Here is a 17,477-nt window from a genome sequence, read left to right as displayed (position 1 = left end):
CTACAGTCGTGATGTTGTCCGACTGAAACCTGATGAACCCCCGAGTTTTTAACTGGGGCCAAGCCAGAAGGGCATGGAGAACTGCTCTTAATTCCAGAATGTTTATTGGCAGGAGACTTTCCTCCTGATTCCATTGTCCCTGAGCCTTCAGAGAATTCCAGACAGCGCCCCAACCTAGTAGGCTGGCGTCTGTTGTTACAATTGTCCAGTCCGGCCTGCTGAATGGCATCCCCCTGGACAGATGTGGCCGAGAAAGCCACCATAGAAGAGAGTTTCTGGTCTCTTGATCCAGATTCAGAGTAGGGGACAAGTCTGAGTAATCCCCATTCCACTGACTCAGCATGCACAATTGCAGCGGTCTGAGATGTAGACGTGCAAAGGGTACTATGTCCATTGCTGCTACCATTAAGCCGATCACCTCCATGCATTGAGCTACTGACGGGAGTTGAATGGAATGAAGGACACGGCATGCATTTAGAAGCTTTGTTAATCTGTCTTCTGTCAGATAAATCTTCATTTCTACAGAATCTATAAGAGTCCCCAAGAATGGAACTCTTGTGAGAGGAAAAAGAGAACTCTTCTTTTCGTTCACTTTCCATCCATGCGACCTTAGAAATGCCAGAACTAACTCTGTATGAGACTTGGCAGTTTGAAAGCTTGAAGCTTGTATCAGAATGTCGTCTAGGTACGGAGCTACCGAAATTCCTCGCGGTCTTAGTACCGCCAGAAGGGCACCCAGAACCTTTGTGAAGATTCTTGGAGCCGTAGCCAATCCGAATGGAAGAGCTACAAACTGGTAATGCCTGTCTAAGAAGGCAAACCTTAGATACCGGTAATGATCTTTGTGAATCGGTATGTGAAGGTAAGCATCCTTTAAATCCACTGTGGTCATGTACTGACCCTTTTGGATCATGGGTAAGATTGTCCGAATAGTTTCCATTTTGAACGATGGAACTCTTAGGAATTTGTTTAGGATCTTTAAATCCAAGATTGGCCTGAAAGTTCCCTCTTTTTTGGGAACCACAAACAGGTTTGAGTAAAACCCTTGTCCTTGTTCCGACCGCGGAACCGGATGGATCACTCCCATTAATAACAGATCTTGTACACAGCGTAGAAACGCTTCTTTCTTTATCTGGTTTGTTGACAACCTTGACAGATGAAATCTCCCTCTTGGGGGAGAGAATTTGAAGTCTAGAAGGTATCCCTGAGATATGATCTCTAGCGCCCAGGGATCCTGAACATCTCTTGCCCAAGCCTGGGCGAAGAGAGAGAGTCTGCCCCCCACTAGATCCGGTCCCGGATCGGGGGCCCTCGGTTCATGCTGTCTTTGGGGCAGCAGCAGGTTTCCTGGCCTGCTTGCCCTTGTTCCAGGACTGGTTAGGTTTCCAGCCTTGTCTGTAACGAGCAACAGCTCCTTCCTGTTTTGGTGCAGTGGAAGTTGATGCTGCTCCTGCTTTGAAATTCCGAAAGGGACGAAAATTAGACTGTCTAGCCTTAGCTTTGGCTTTGTCTTGAGGCAGGGCGTGGCCCTTACCTCCTGTAATGTCAGCGATAATTTCTTTCAAACCGGGCCCAAATAAAGTTTGCCCCTTGAAAGGTATATTAAGTAATTTGGACTTAGAAGTTACATCAGCTGACCAGGATTTTAGCCACAGCGCCCTACGTGCCTGAATGGCGAATCCTGAGTTCTTAGCCGTAAGTTTGGTTAAATGTACTACGGCCTCCGAAATGAATGAATTAGCTAGTTTAAGGACTCTAAGCCTGTCCGTAATGTCGTCCAGCGTAGCTGAACTAAGGTTCTCTTCCAGAGACTCAATCCAAAATGCTGCCGCAGCCGTAATCGGCGCGATGCATGCAAGGGGTTGCAATATAAAACCTTGTTGAACAAACATTTTCTTAAGGTAACCCTCTAATTTTTTATCCATTGGATCTGAAAAAGCACAGCTATCCTCCACCGGGATAGTGGTACGCTTAGCTAAAGTAGAAACTGCTCCCTCCACCTTAGGGACCGTTTGCCATAAGTCCCGTGTGGTGGCGTCTATTGGAAACATCTTTCTAAATATTGGAGGGGGTGAGAACGGCACACCGGGTCTATCCCACTCCTTAGTAACAATTTCAGTTAGTCTCTTAGGTATAGGAAAAACGTCAGTACTCGCCGGTACCGCAAAGTATTTATCCAACCTACACAATTTTTCTGGTATTGCAACAGTGTTACAATCATTAAGAGCCGCTAAAACCTCCCCTAGTAATACACGGAGGTTCTCCAATTTAAATTTAAAATTTGAAATATCTGAATCCAATCTGTTTGGATCAGAACCATCACCCACAGAATGAAGCTCTCCGTCCTCATGTTCTGCAAGCTGTGACGCAGTATCAGACATGGCCCTAGTATTATCAGCGCACTCTGTTCTCACCCCAGAGTGATCACGCTTGCCTCTTAGTTCTGGTAATTTAGCCAAAACTTCAGTCATAACAGTAGCCATATCTTGTAATGTTATCTGTAATGGCCGCCCAGATGTACTAGGCGCCATAATATCACGCACCTCCCGGGCGGGAGATGCAGGTACTGACACGTGAGGCGAGTTAGTCGGCAAAACTCTCCCCTCGCTGTTTGGTGAAATTTGTTCAATTTGTACAGATTGGCTTTTATTTAAAGTAGCATCAATACAGTTAGTACATAAATTTCTATTGGGCTCCACCTTGGCATTGGAACAAATGACACAGATATCTTCCTCTGAATCAGACATGTTTAACACACTAGCAATAAACTTGCAACTTGGTTACAATCTTATTTAACAAAAACGTACTGTGCCTCAAAGAAGCACTAAACGATTAAATGACAGTTGAAATAATGAACTGAAAGACAGTTATAGCATCAATCCTTAAAAACAACACAACTTTTAGCAAAGGTTTGTTCCCATTAGTAAAGTAACAATAATTAAATTTGAAACATAAAAATTACAGAGCAACGTTTTTAATCACAGTCAATATATAAGTCTCACAGCTCTGCTGAGAGAATCTACCTCCCTCCAAAGAAGTTTGAAGACCCCTGAGTTCTGTTAGAGATGAACCGGATCATGCAGGAAATACAAGAGTAACTGACTGGAATTTTTTGATGCGTAGCAAAGAGCGCCAAAAACGGCCCCTCCCCCTCACACACAGCAGTGAGAGAGAAACGAAACTGTCACAATTAAAACAAGCAACTGCCAAGTGGAAAAATAATGCCCAAATATTTATTCACTCAGTACCTCAGAAAATGCAAACGATTCTACATTCCAGCAAAAACGTTTAACATAATAAATACCTATTAAAAGGTTTAATGTACTTTTAACAGAGTAATTCCGGTGAAATACCATCCCCAGAATACTGAAGTGTAGAGTATACATACATGTCATTATAACGGTATGGCAGGATTTTCTCATCAATTCCATTCAGAAAATAAAAACTGCTACATACCTCAATGCAGATTCATCTGCCCGCTGTCCCCTGATCTGAAGCTTTTACCTCCCTCAGATGGCCGAGAAACAGCAATATGATCTTAACTACTCCGGTTAAAATCATAGTAAAAACTCTGGTAGATTCTTCTTCAAACTCTGCCAGAGAGGCAATAACACGCTCCGGTGCTATTGTAAAATAACAAACTTTTGATTGAAGTTATAAAAACTAAGTATAATCACCATAGTCCTCTCACACATCCTATCTAGTTGTTGGGTGCAAGAGAATGACTGGGAGTGACGTAGAGGGGAGGAGCTATATGCAGCTCTGCTGGGTGAATCCTCTTGCATTTCCTGTTGGGGAGGAGTTATATCCCAGAAGTAATGATGACCCGTGGACTGATCACACATAACAGAAGAAATAAAAGGATAAAAATAAAGTCCCCTGAGAAAAAAATCTTTGAGCTGACAAATAAAAACATTAAGCAATGTGAAGCCTTTCAGCCCAGAATAAAAGGCGTGTACCTACTAATACCTAGTGGGCTATGTGAGAGCAAAAGGTGATATCTAAAACTTTACTCACTGTACTGAACTTAACCCCTGCAGTCATTTCAGTTTTCAGTAGAGAACCCATCTAGTGCTGTGTACGTCAAAGAAGAGGATTGCTGTAAGTAGTATTTAGATGACCCAACAGGAAAAAGCTAGGGGACAAGTCCCTTCAACACCTGTGACAGGCGTCTGACTATTTCCTATACCGGGAGTATTGTGCCACTACCCTATAATACAATCTTCACACTGTCTTTCTGTAGCAGTTCTCTAAGGGAAAAATGGGCCTAAAATTGGTCCGAGGACCCCTCTCAATGAAGAATATTAAGAGCACCTTAATTTTCCTCCCGCAGGGAGGGATAGAACATTCTTGGAGTTTTTCAGAAACTTTGCCTCCTCCTAGTGGCCAGGAGTTGATAAATCCCAGAAGTCATAAATGCATGGGCTCTAAAATACTAGACTGTCTGAATAGCCACGACTTCTGGTTTTATGTATAAATTCTCACTGTTATGAGCGTGTTATACTTAGAATATTGTGACTGCAATGTTAAAAAAGTGTTCAATATTACTTAGCAAATTTGCTAATCGCATTGTAGCCATATGTTATACATAAGTGAGTACAAATTATGTTGTGGCAACTTGGTAATGCTAACGCAGCTTTATGTTTTAAAAGAAAAAAAAATCATAAAAAGATTTACCCTAAACTTCCTGACCTAGCTATTTTATAATTAGGTCCTTATGCCAGAGACCTTTAATTTTGAGACCAGTTTATAAAAGAAATCAGCACTTACATGAATAGCTTTTTGTTCCTCAATAAAGTGAAAATTTCAACCAGAAAAATCTTCTATCCTAGTGGTTTTCTCCTCCAGGACCAGATGTGGAAGAAGACTTGCTTTATTTGTCCAAATCTGGCACATTACATCAGACCTTTAGGTTTTTCATACCCTTACAGGTATTCATATATAATATCAATCTCAAACGGTGAAAAGAACTGCTACATTTTTTTTAAAGTCTTACCAAAAATCAGAATAGTTCCAAACTTATAGAAGAACAAAATATAGACTTGGTTCTGTGAACATTTTTAAAAGCAACAGTTTCCAGGTTAAAAAAAATATTATATCCATCCAGTTGTCATTTCAGGATGGACTTATCTAATCTCATATGTTCGAGTAGATCAAAGTAGTAGGAAATCTCTATAGTTTAGATGGAGCCAAAAAAATCTGGCAATTCAGTTGTCTTCCTTCCAGTCTAGCTAAAGTTCCTTAACCTTGATGAACTAGCTCTTACATAAGAAAACAAAAGGAAAGGAATTTTCAGATTTACAAGTTAAAATAGAGCATCATAAGGATAATGAGAGAGATAGCACTTTTCAATCACAATTAGATGAAACATTAGATAAAATGGATGAATTATCAGTCTGTAATTTGATAAACATCATAGGGGTTATAATTATGGATTGGATATTGTTTATAGCTGGACTACATCATCTAGTAAGAGCAGTAACAATAATAGAAAGAACAAGAGGAGGGATGCCAGCCAACATAACATCCCCTAGATTTGCGACTAGCTCCACAGTGAATAGCCCATGGGAATCTACCCCAGTTTCAGCTAACAGTAAATCCTTAGGATTGAGACCCAAAGATACAAGTTTTTATTGAACCTCTCCAGAATTATCTATTGAAAATACTAAGAAAAGTGGATCAAGTACTGATGATGGGAAAAACACTGTCAAGAAAGGAGGATTTTGTGACAAGACATCCCAGCTATTAATTGGTCATCAGTGAAACTTTTATATTTCTATCTTAAGGTTCTGTCAAAAAGACTGGGGTTTGCACCATCAATAAATGTTACAATTAATCAAACACACTAAAATGTATATAATATACTAACTTGTGCATAATTTTGTTCAGAAATTAGTCGTCAGCTCAGATTGTCTTCTGTGGTGGACAGGGCTCAATATACAGCTGAAGCCTACAAACAACTGAGCGATCTCACCACGTATCTATCGCTTCCCTTTAACCCAAATATTACGTTTAAATTAGAACTATAGAAGCTCTTTAAAGAAGTAGTGGCTCTGGGCATTATGAGTGAGAATGTTATAGAAAATATACTGGTTAAATAGCCTAAAATTTCAACACTTATCGAAAATAAATAAGTCAGTAAAAACACCCCAGTAACTGTGGATGTAGTATCACTTTGTTTTTGTATATCCCACCAAAAAGGATTACAAGCAGTAACATATATGCTCATTCTTTATACCTATCCTGTTTTCATTGATTTTGATTTGTTTTTTGTTTTTTTACTGGATTGTTTCTACTATCTGTTAGCTCAAAACTGCTTTGCTTCTGAGGATAACTTTTTCCTCAAGCAAGGTACTATGGTGGCAAAGTTTTCCCCCTCATTTATACCTTGGATATTGTGAGTTAGCTAAAGTGTTTTGGGATAGAAACTATTTATAAAAAGAATATTACATTTTATACTAGATTTATAAACAACCTGCTTATAATTAAAACCTTATCTAGCTGGTGAGATCTGATTTGTATCAAGAAAAACTATAATTATATGAGATCTTCTTAAAATAGATTTTCCTTAAAGTAGAAATTAACAATGTACCTGGCTAACTAGAAATGCATGTTTTTATAGATGCACCCTAGTCAGACTGTGATTTCTGTTCCAGCTGCAGAAAGGCATATTGTATCTTTAAGAAAGCCTAGACGATCAATTACACCCTAACTGTAGTAGTCTCTATAAGCTTTGTGTTTGCAGCATGAGGTTGATTGTGTATTGGGTTACCTCTTACTCTGGCAGTTTATTATTTGGATATACTGCCTGGACTTCTTCTTCCTGTCTCTACCCTTCTGTATTAACCCTTTGTTTTGGACTGACTTGGTATATCACTTTAGTTTGTTTGTGGACTCTGCATATGTTTAATGATTTTGCATTGCTTTTCCCTGTGAGGCCTTGACCCGGACTGTCTGATTTTAGATTTACCATGGATTCCTCTCTTGTTGGCATTTCAGTAACTTATGCAAGTTGTCTTTGTCTGGATAGCGAGAATATACTTTTACAAAGCTATGTTATTCTTTGATATTTGAATTTATAAATGTATAGTTACTTTCTAGTACTTAATTGTTGTTTTGTTTTGTAAGATCTGATTAATGTACTAGAGAGAGTTCAGCTACTTAGTTTTGTCTCATAGCTCTATTACCCTGGCCTTTGTTTGGACACAGTGTTTACTTCCAATGACCCAGTAAGGGTTTGTTGTGAGTTGGGCCTCTCAGCCATTGATTCCAGTCTGTTTTATTCTGAGCAACAGTACTCTACCTGACATTAGAGAAGACGCATGTCAAACCCAGAAAAGCTGTTTGCTGTTTGTTACACAGACAAGAGAACAATACAAGATCAGATATGCCTATAATGGGCCAGATTACAAGTGGAGCGGTATTTTGCGCTTCCACTAGAGTGCTAATTGAGCTAGAATGAAACTTTTTACGCTCGTCAGATTGCGCTGGTATTATGAGTTGAAAGTTAAAAGTTATCCCTCTCGCACTAACCGGATGAGTGCAAACAGCTTACTTCTAGCTCAATTAGACTGTAATGTAAACAATAACCTATTTATTGTTTCTTCTATATAGAAGTCTATGCAAAGATTTTTTTTTTAAAAACACCCAACTCGCGCGCAAACACGATCGCATATTTTCATATGCATGTACCTGAACACATTTTATAATATGCGCAAGCCCAATAGCATTTTATAATGTGCGCAAGCCTGATAGCATATTAAAATATGCATAAGTCCGAAATGAAAATATGAATATTGCATAAATATGCTTTTACATGTTTTCTTCTACTTAACGATAAATGGCTCAAATTTACTTTATATATATATATATATATATATATATATATATATATATATATATATATATATATATATATATTTATATTTATATCTATATATGTATATGTCTATATAGGTATACATATGTAATTATGTTTTTAAATGTGTATATATGTCTGTAAATACATATATACACATATAAATACATAAATACATATGTACACATATATAGACATATATATATATATATATATATATATATATATATATATATATATGCTTACATACATATATATCTGTAGACATGTATATGCATGTATCTCAATGTTAAAGTCCTTGGCCTGCCTTTTTTTTTCTTACACCTGAGATCTGAAATCTTTGAGCCCTTTCAACATTTTGTGCAATTTTTTTAAAATCATTTTTATTAGATAGTGTTATAATGAGTGTAACTGTACTGTGTAATGTATTTTTGATCTGTTTTGTTACACTTTTTTGACTCACGTAACAGTTAACCACAGCTCTGAGATTGTGGTAATGATTCTAGCAATAACTTGTAATATGAGCGCAATTTAACCTGTGCACAAACGATAGTGAAAACCCTCATGCAAACATTAGCGCCACCTGTAATCTAGCCCAATATGTACTACACTCAATTAAAAAGATCAATTGATGCTGAGATCCCAAAAATACCTGCTTCAAAACATTTTTTACATACATAAAACAGGGCAGAGCTATACCGAAGAGTTAAAACTTTAATAGATAAATATATGTCAGTAAAAACACCCCCGGGCAGACCTATAATTTCCATACATACATATATATACGTATATACATACATATGTACAGACATACAAATCTACAGACATACATATACCTTTGAGCCCCAAACAGTCCAACACATTTACATATACCATAAATCTCTTTAAATCACAGCTTAAATTGTTTTTTTAATAAAAATTATATATATATATATATATATATATATATATATATATATATATATAATCTTTACCTCCTCACAGGAGATCAGCACTCTGACTTCATTACAGTGTTCTGGGTACTCTGGGTAAACAATGTACTCTTCAAATCAAAAACACTCCCACACTCTCCGTTTGAATATTTTATTTTGACATTTTAGGGGTGGTGCCTGGGGAATATCTGAAGAAGAGGCACCGCCCTGAAACGTCACATGACAATAAAATATTGATAATATTCAAAGGGCGCCATGTACTAAGCATCGAAGTGACCTTTCGTGTGTATTTTCGCTTCAAAATGTGCTCACAGACTAAATCTCATATTTACCAAGTCGTGATCGATTAGAAAAACAACTATTTTTCATCTGTGATCGTAATTCTCCGCAACTAATCGTTCCTAACCACTTTTTCACATACTAAATCATCGATCGCACAAAAATCCGCTATTAACGGAAATTATCAATGTTACAAGTAATCCGTCCACTACAACTTTAACTTCGTGTGATTTGCTTCACGACCATTTAGGTAGCGAATACAATAGAAAACTATAGCGGGTATCAGACTGACGCCAGGTTGAAGTACTTAAGTTAAATGACTAGACTACAATTGTTTCATTATTGGTTTTTGCATCAGTGAATGAAGATGGAGACACTTATACATTTGTTTATATTCCGATTTCTTCAATTACGAGGAAGAAGGGCTATACAGGCACCAGTTGGAAATAATGAATTCCAAAGAAGGAGAGAAGGTCGAAGAAGGAGAGTCCCAAGAGTTTTCCTTCCTCGTATGAGTTTTGAATCCCTTTCTGATCGTGAGGTTATCCAGAGATTCCGTTTGGACAGAGAAGCTTTAATGCACTTTTACAATGAAACAGCAGAATACCTGGAGCCAATGAGAGCACGTTTACAAGCCATACCTGGACTATTAAAACTGTTGGCAGCATTACACTTTTTTGCTACGGGTTCTTTCCAAGCTGTGTCTAGTGTCATAATTGGCATCAGCCAGTCGGCATTTTCTAGGCACCTAACAAAAGTAATAAACGCATTGATGGTGGTCCTTCCAAGGTATGTGTGCCTTCCATCAACTCCTGAAGAGTGGCAATCTGTGAAGTCCAACTTGTATGTACTTGGAGCCATCGATTGCACACATATGGCAGTAAAACCATCACTTGAACGTGAAGAAGTTTACCGTAATAGAAAACAGTACCATTCTCTCAACGTTCAGATGGTGTGTTACCATAAAATGCAAATAATTAGTGTCCGTTCCAACTTCCCTGGGTCCTGCCATGATTCCTATATCTTGCATCAGTCTGGGTTATATTATATTGAAAGTTTGAGGATGGAGAGATGCCCGAAGGATGGCTTTTAGGTAATTATTTTAACATCTCCTTTTTAATCTATATAATATAAGTGTAGTTTTAATTGCACTGTCTCTTTCATTATGTTTGTGAGATAGATAGCAATATCTTAAAGTCTATTGTCTTTAAATGTATCATCTTTCAATTGTATTATAAATGTTAATAATATTTTTTTTTCTTATTTTAAATAGGGGACGCTGGTTATTTTAGTAGAGAATGGTTATTCACACCATACAATAATCCTAGAAAAAGATGTGAGGTTAAATTCAACGAGGCACACAGATCAACCCGAGGAATCATTGAGAGAACCTTTGGATTGTTAAAAATGCGCTTTTTTTGTCTTGACCACTCAGGTGGTGTGATGCAGTATGCTCCAGGAAAGGTTGCCAAAATAATTATGGTATGTTGTATACTTCATAACATTGCAATTCGCAGAGGATGTGAAATTGAGGATGATAATGAAATCTCATTTGAGGACTTTCCTGAGGTGATCTGCAATGATGCACCAACAAGACAGGCCATAATTGCTAAAAAATTTGTATGTGAAAATTATTTTAATGAATGATCGAATGAATAAAATGTATTCAATTCTTATTTTTTGTTTCCGTCATTCTAATGCAACCAACATATCTAATAATTTCATAAATAAAAGTTTTTTTACTTTCATTTGAAATATTGTGATAGTTATCATTTAAAATTGTCGTTATTTATTAATAAAATATTTTGGTTTTTAACTACAAAAACGAAAATGTAAATTTTATGTCCTAGATAGAAACAATCAAACTATCAAATTGCCCCAGGTTAGAAAATTATATATTTTAAACTGTGAGAAATGCTAATATTAAAGTATCTTTAAAATAAATTATTTGTATTTCCTAATTTGGATTACCCAAAAATTGTAAACCAGAATAGAAATGACTGATCTTATCAAAACTTATTTTTTCTATTGATATCCTTATATGAAGAACATATCTATATAACCACATGAATTTGTGGTTCGGTAGCAGCACATAGAACACTATTTAGATTTTTTCACTTATATACATTGATATGAATTTAATTTAAAGGATATCATTTCAAATTATTACATATTATTTGAACAAAAAATATTCCAAACATTACTTGTTTAGTAGTCCAGGCTGCTAATGTATGTATCTAACCATTATTATTCGCCATCGATATAAAAAAGAAAATTAAAGATGTAACATAAACAATATTTTAATATTCTACATTTAGTTATAATGCAACATATATATATATATATATATATATATATATATATATATATATATATATAAATATATATATTATTACCTATATAACCTTACAACAAATAACAATCAATAATTAAATGACAATGTATACTACATAAAAACATATTTAACTATACTATTGATAACTATATTGAACTAAAACAAACAAATGTATTCAAAACATAAAATACATATAAAATAATTTAATATTCCTATATTTATCTTTGGCATCTGAGAAACAAAAAAGAATCCATATTTACAATAAATACTAGCACATTCCAAATAAATATGTAAACATTTCAATCCTTTTAACGAATCAAATACATTTTTGAAAAATACTAAAAACTCGAGATTTACAAGCTTTATATATGCGACACACCCATTTACAAAGAAATCGACCAATAGACCGTAGACTGATTAGTAACTTTTGCGCCGAGCGAAGCTTCAAAGTTATCAATAATCCGATTGTCTTCGAGACAGATTAGACGTGATATTTTCCGGCTTGATTTTTAGTACATTTATGTAACGAAGTTATATCCGCTAGGTGCGAATGCCAGCGGGTTAATTCGATACGCTTAGTGCGAAGATTTTGACGCCTTAGTACATGGCTCCCAAAATCTCAAAATAAAAGCATAGTTTAATACTTTGTGAAGAGCTCCATCATTTCACCTTTAGGTAAGCTCATCTTCGAGTTGCAACTTGAACAAAAGCCTAAATTAGTTTTTCAAAGTGCCCCCATGGAAGTCTATTATGTGAGGTGTTCAGCGCACCAGTGCTATCTGAAATCCAGATGTTAGCGGGCCCTACAATCTTGCTAGAGTAAAAATGGAAGTATTATGAATTGTGTTCTAGTGATGTAAGCGCACCATAGCCCTAACACTTGTAATCTAGGCCATTATTGTTTTGGAAAAAATGTGCATTAAGCAGTTATTATCAATATTAGATGAAGAAACAGTCATGTTTTACTTTTCCTTTGATCACAGTAAGCCTGTGCTACTTTTATTGGTTTTAAAGTGCTTATAAATACGTTTAACGAAAATAATCACGTTTTGTTGCTTTGCAGCCTGAAATAAAGACAGACACATTTTAGGTTTATCCAGTTGTAATTACTCAGTGCAACGTATAACATCTAAGTGAAAGATATAACACCAAGATGTCAGGCAAAAATAAAGACAATTGAAAAACAGAATCACTGAGTTGCAAAAATGATCACCCCCTTGTGTCAGTATCTTGTTGAACCACCTTTTGCTTTATGGGATATGTCTCTACTAACTTTGCACATCTAGACTGTGCAATATTTGCCCACTCTTCTTTGCAGAACTGCTCCAGTTCCGTTACATTTGATGGTGACCGTTTGTGGACTGCAGTCTTCAAGTCATGCCACATATATTTAATGGGGTTTAAGTCTGGGCTCAGCACTGAGAAATTACAACTGGATAAACAAAAACTGTGTTTGTCTTTATTTCAGGCTGCAAAGCAACAAAATGTGATTTTTTTTTTTTAAGGGGGGTAATTCTTTTCAATACCCACTGTAACTAAGAAGGTAGTGACTTGGTTGGTAGTTGGTAGCAAGTTGTTAAATTTGAAAAATCATACATGGCTGAGAAAAATGTAGATTATTATCAACAATTTGGATTAGGATCAGCAGAAACAGATTTCCTTGTAAAAAAAAGATCAGAAAACTTGTATAAATTTATCATATGACAGGAAATGTTATTTTAAGCTATTTCTTTATTTAAGGGAAGTTAAAGACATTAATATTTTATATTTCTGCATATGTTTGTAGAGAATACACACAGATATTCATAGGAGCTGCATCTATTCTTGTGAAAGTACAGCAAACTAAGGGCTATATTACAAGTGAGGCGCCAACGTTTTTGCGTTAGTGCAATCATGTTTTTGCGAGCCATTTTCATTCCGCTGATATTACAAGTGCAGCACAATCGCCTTCTATGCTTCAATCCTTCCCGTGATCTAAGAGCTGTGGTTAACTGTTTTCCAAAAATAAAAAGTTGCACAAAAGACAACAAAAATACATTACAAAGTACACTTACAATCACAAATAACTATTAACCCCTAAACTGCCATCCCCCACATCACAAACACTAAATAATACTATTAACCCCTAAACCACCATCCCCCCACATCGCAAACACTAAATAATACTATTAACCCCTAAACCGCCATCCCCACACATCGGAAAGAACCTAAATAAACTATTGACCCCTAAACACCATACCCCTACAACGCAAATACTCTAAATAAGCTATTAAACCCTAAACTGCCATCCTCCCACAACGCAAAGTTATAAACCAACATCTATACCCCCTAACAACCCAAATTAAAATACCCCTAAAACTTGCCTGTAAATTAAATAAAAACCTAATCTTATTTTTAAAAATAAAACAATAACATTACACAAAAAAACTAACATTACAAAAAATAAAATAAAATACAATTAAAAAAAATAAAAAAATCCTAATATTACAAAAATAACAAATCCTATTACAAAAAATGAAAAATCCTAACATTACAAAAAAAACAAAAACCTAACATCTCAGAAAATAATAATAAGTTTACATTTACAGAAAATAAAAAAAAGCAATTATCCAAAAAAAATAAAAAATATTTAATCCTATTCTAATGTCCCTTGAAAAAGGTTTTTTTTTTAGAGCATTGCCCTAAAGCAAGCAGCTCTTTTGGTAAAATAAAACACTAACCCCACTAACATTACAACCCCCGAACACAAAAATACTAACAAAAAAATCCTAAATTATCCATTGCCCCGAAAAAGGTATTAGGATGGGCATTCCCCTTAATAGGTCATCCAGCTCTTTGCTGCCCAAAAAAACAAAATCTCTAATCTATATAAAAAAACACCCCAAAAAAGTTTTAAAAACTTAACATTAATCCCAAAGTTTGTACTCACCGATGATGATGGGTGGCGCTCCATCTTCATCCCGGCGGCGCTCCATCTTCATCACCGCAGCAGTCCATCTTCTATCTTCATCCTGGTGGTGGCGGAAATGGCGGCGAGTACATCGACCCACCTCTTCCGACCTTCAACACGGAGGTCCTCTTCATGCGATCTCCAGCCGCACACAGAATAGTGAATGTGAGGTACCCCTTTTATATAGGTGTGCCCTTACAAATTAAAATCAGCCAATAGAATGAAAGCTTTTTCCTTTCATTCTATTGGCTGCCTTGAATTGGAAGATGCTGTTTGGTTTCAGACATTAGAGAATGTGCCTAGCATTCTGTGCCTACAACTAGAAGAAATGGCAACGTACCGTATTTCATTCTAGTGTCACAGACCTTTAAGGGTGAGTGCTGAGGTGTTGACAGAAGAAAACTGCTACGGATCCTCTATTAGTCAGTCATGTTTAGATGATAACTATGAATGTTCCTCTTTAGTCCTAACATGAGATCTGCAGTTACAGGGAAGACCTCATTGGGTTAAAGACCATTAAAGGCAGCCAATAGAAGGAGTAGCGGGAAGAAAAGGTAGAGAGGGGCAGTGTAACGTTCCTGTAAAAATACAACTAAAACAGCTGTACCCCTTCATAACAGCTATGTGGAAAACATATAACATAATTAAAAAAACAGCGTCAGAAGAGGGCTGGCAACTTTGGGCCCAAGTTGTAAATACAACCTAGTGGCCCAGATATAGCAACTTTGACCCTTGTATAGATGAGCCTAGATCAATACCTTGGGTTTTCTACTAAATATATATAAATATTCGGCTAGATTACGAGTTGTGCGTTAAGGTAAAAAAGCAGCGTAAATTTACGTAAAGGCTTTTTTACGTAAATTTCATAAAGGCTTTTTTCTATGGGACTTCCATTACGTCGGTATTACGAGTTTGTCCTGGGAGGCCAAAAAGTGAGCGGTACACCCTCTACCGCCAAGATTCCTAACACATTTTAAAGTCAGTAGTTATGAGTTTTACACTACAAAGCCATAGCATAAAACTCATAACTAAAGTGCTAAAAAGTACACTAACACCCATAAACTACCTATTAACCCCTAAACCGAGGCCCTCCAGTATCGCAAACACTTAAATAAAATTATTAACCCCTAATCTGCCACTCCGGATATCACCGCCACTAGAATAAACAAATTAACCCCTAAACCGCCACACTCCCGCCTCGCAAACACTAGTTAAATATTATTAACCCCTAATCTGCCGCCCCTAACATCGCTGCCACCTACATTATACTTATTAACCCCTAATCTGCCGTCCCCAACGTCGCTGCCACTATTATAAATTTATTAACCCCTAAACCTAAGTCTAACCCTAACCCCTAACTTAAATATAATTTAAATAAATCTAAATAAAATTAATATCATTAATTAAATTATTCCTATTTAAAACTAAATACCTATAAAATAAACCCTAAGCTAGCTACTATATAACTAATAGTTACATTGTAGCTATCTTAGGGTTTATTTTTATTTTACAGGCAAGTTTGTATTTATTTTAACTAGGTAGAATAGTTACTAAATAGTTATTAACTATTTAATAACTACCTAGCTAAATTAAATACAAATTGACCTGTAAAATAAAACCTAACCTAAGTTACACTAACACCTAACACTACACTACAATTAAATAACTTACCTAAATTAAATACAATTAAATAAATTAAATACAATTAGCTAAATTACAAAAAAACAAAACACTAAATTACAGAAAATAAAAAACAAATTACAAGATATTTAAACTAAATTACACCTAATCTAAGAGACCTATCAAAATAAAAAAGCCCCCCCAAAATAAAAATAAAAAACCCTAGCCTAAACTAAACTATCAATAGCCCTTAAACGGGTGTTTTGCGGGGCATTGCCCCAAAGAAATAAGCTCTTTTACCTGAAAAAAAATACAAACAACCCCCCAACAGTAAAACCCACCACCCACACAACCAACCTCCCAAATAAAACCCTAACTAAAAAAACCTAAGCTCCCCATTGCCCTGAAAAGGGCATTTGGATGAGCATTGCCCTTAAAAGGGCATTTAGCTCTATAGCTGCCCAAAAGCCCTAACCTAAAAAAAAAACCCACCCAATAAACCCTTAAAAAATCTTAACACTAACCTCTGAAGATTCGCTTACCGGGAGAAGTCTTCATCCAAGCGGCAAGATGTCCTCAACGAAGCTGGCAGAAGTGGTCCTCCAGATGGGCAGAAGTGGTCCTCCAGACGGGCAGAAGTCTTCATCCAGACGGCATCTTCTATCTCCATCCTTCCGACACGGAGCGGCTCCATCTTCAAGACATCCGGCGCGGAGCATCCTCTTCAATCGCCGGCTTCTTCGGAATGAATGTTTCTTTAAGTGACGTCATCGAATATGGCGTCCCTTAGATTCCGATTGGCTGATAGAATTCTGTCAGCCAATCGGAATTAAGGTAGAAAAAATCCTATTGGCTGATGCAATTAGCCAATAGGATTGAGCTGGCATTCTATTGGCTGTTCCAATCAGCCAATAGAATGCAAGCTCAATTCTATTGGCTGATTAGATCAGCCAATAGGATTAAAGTTCAATCCTATTGGCTGATTGCATCAGCCAATAGGATTTTTCTACCTTAATTCCGATTGGCTGATAGAATTCTATCAGCCAATCGGAATCTAAGGGATGCCATCTTGATGCCACTTAAAGGTACATTCATTCCAAAGAAGCCGTTGATTGAAGAGGATGCTCCACGCCAGATGTCTTGAAGATGGTGCCGCTCCGCGTCGGAAGGATAATGATAGAAGATGCCATCTGGGTGAAGACTTCTGCCCATCCGGAGGACCACTTCTGCCCATCTGGAGGACCACTTCTGCCAGCTTCGTTGAGGACATCTTGCCGCTTGGATAAAGACTTCTCCCGGTAAGTGAATCTTTGGGTGTTAGTGTTAGGATTTTTTAAGGGTGTATTGGGTGGGTTTTATTTTTAGGTTAGGGCTTTGGGCAGCAATAGAGCTAAATGCCCTTTTAAGGGCAATGCCCATCCAAATGCCCTTTTCAGGGCAATGGGAAGCTTAGTTTTTTTTAGTTAGGGTCTAATTTGGGGGTTGGTTGTGTGGGTGGTGGGT

General features: G+C 36.6%; 1 protein-coding gene and 1 long non-coding RNA gene across 5 annotated transcripts in view; one reads left to right on the top strand and one right to left on the bottom strand.

Moving 5' to 3' along the window:
- LOC128653783 (uncharacterized) overlaps positions 1-10,459 on the top strand; it is a 166,906-nt gene extending 156,447 nt beyond the window's left edge. Inside the window, exon 3 of the long non-coding RNA XR_008401392.1 lies at positions 10,343-10,459. This is a non-coding gene — a long non-coding RNA (uncharacterized LOC128653783). The remainder of the gene's footprint in view (positions 1-10,342) is intronic.
- The window catches only part of LOC128653763 (ABC-type organic anion transporter ABCA8), a 752,731-nt gene that overhangs the window by 700,660 nt on the left and 34,594 nt on the right, over positions 1-17,477 (bottom strand). The window lies entirely within an intron of this gene.

This window comes from Bombina bombina, chromosome 1 (assembly GCF_027579735.1).
Source record: "Bombina bombina isolate aBomBom1 chromosome 1, aBomBom1.pri, whole genome shotgun sequence".
NCBI classification, from domain to species: Eukaryota; Metazoa; Chordata; class Amphibia; order Anura; family Bombinatoridae; genus Bombina; species Bombina bombina.
Note: the sequence above shows the minus strand (reverse complement) of the source record. Positions and strands in the feature narration are given on the sequence as shown.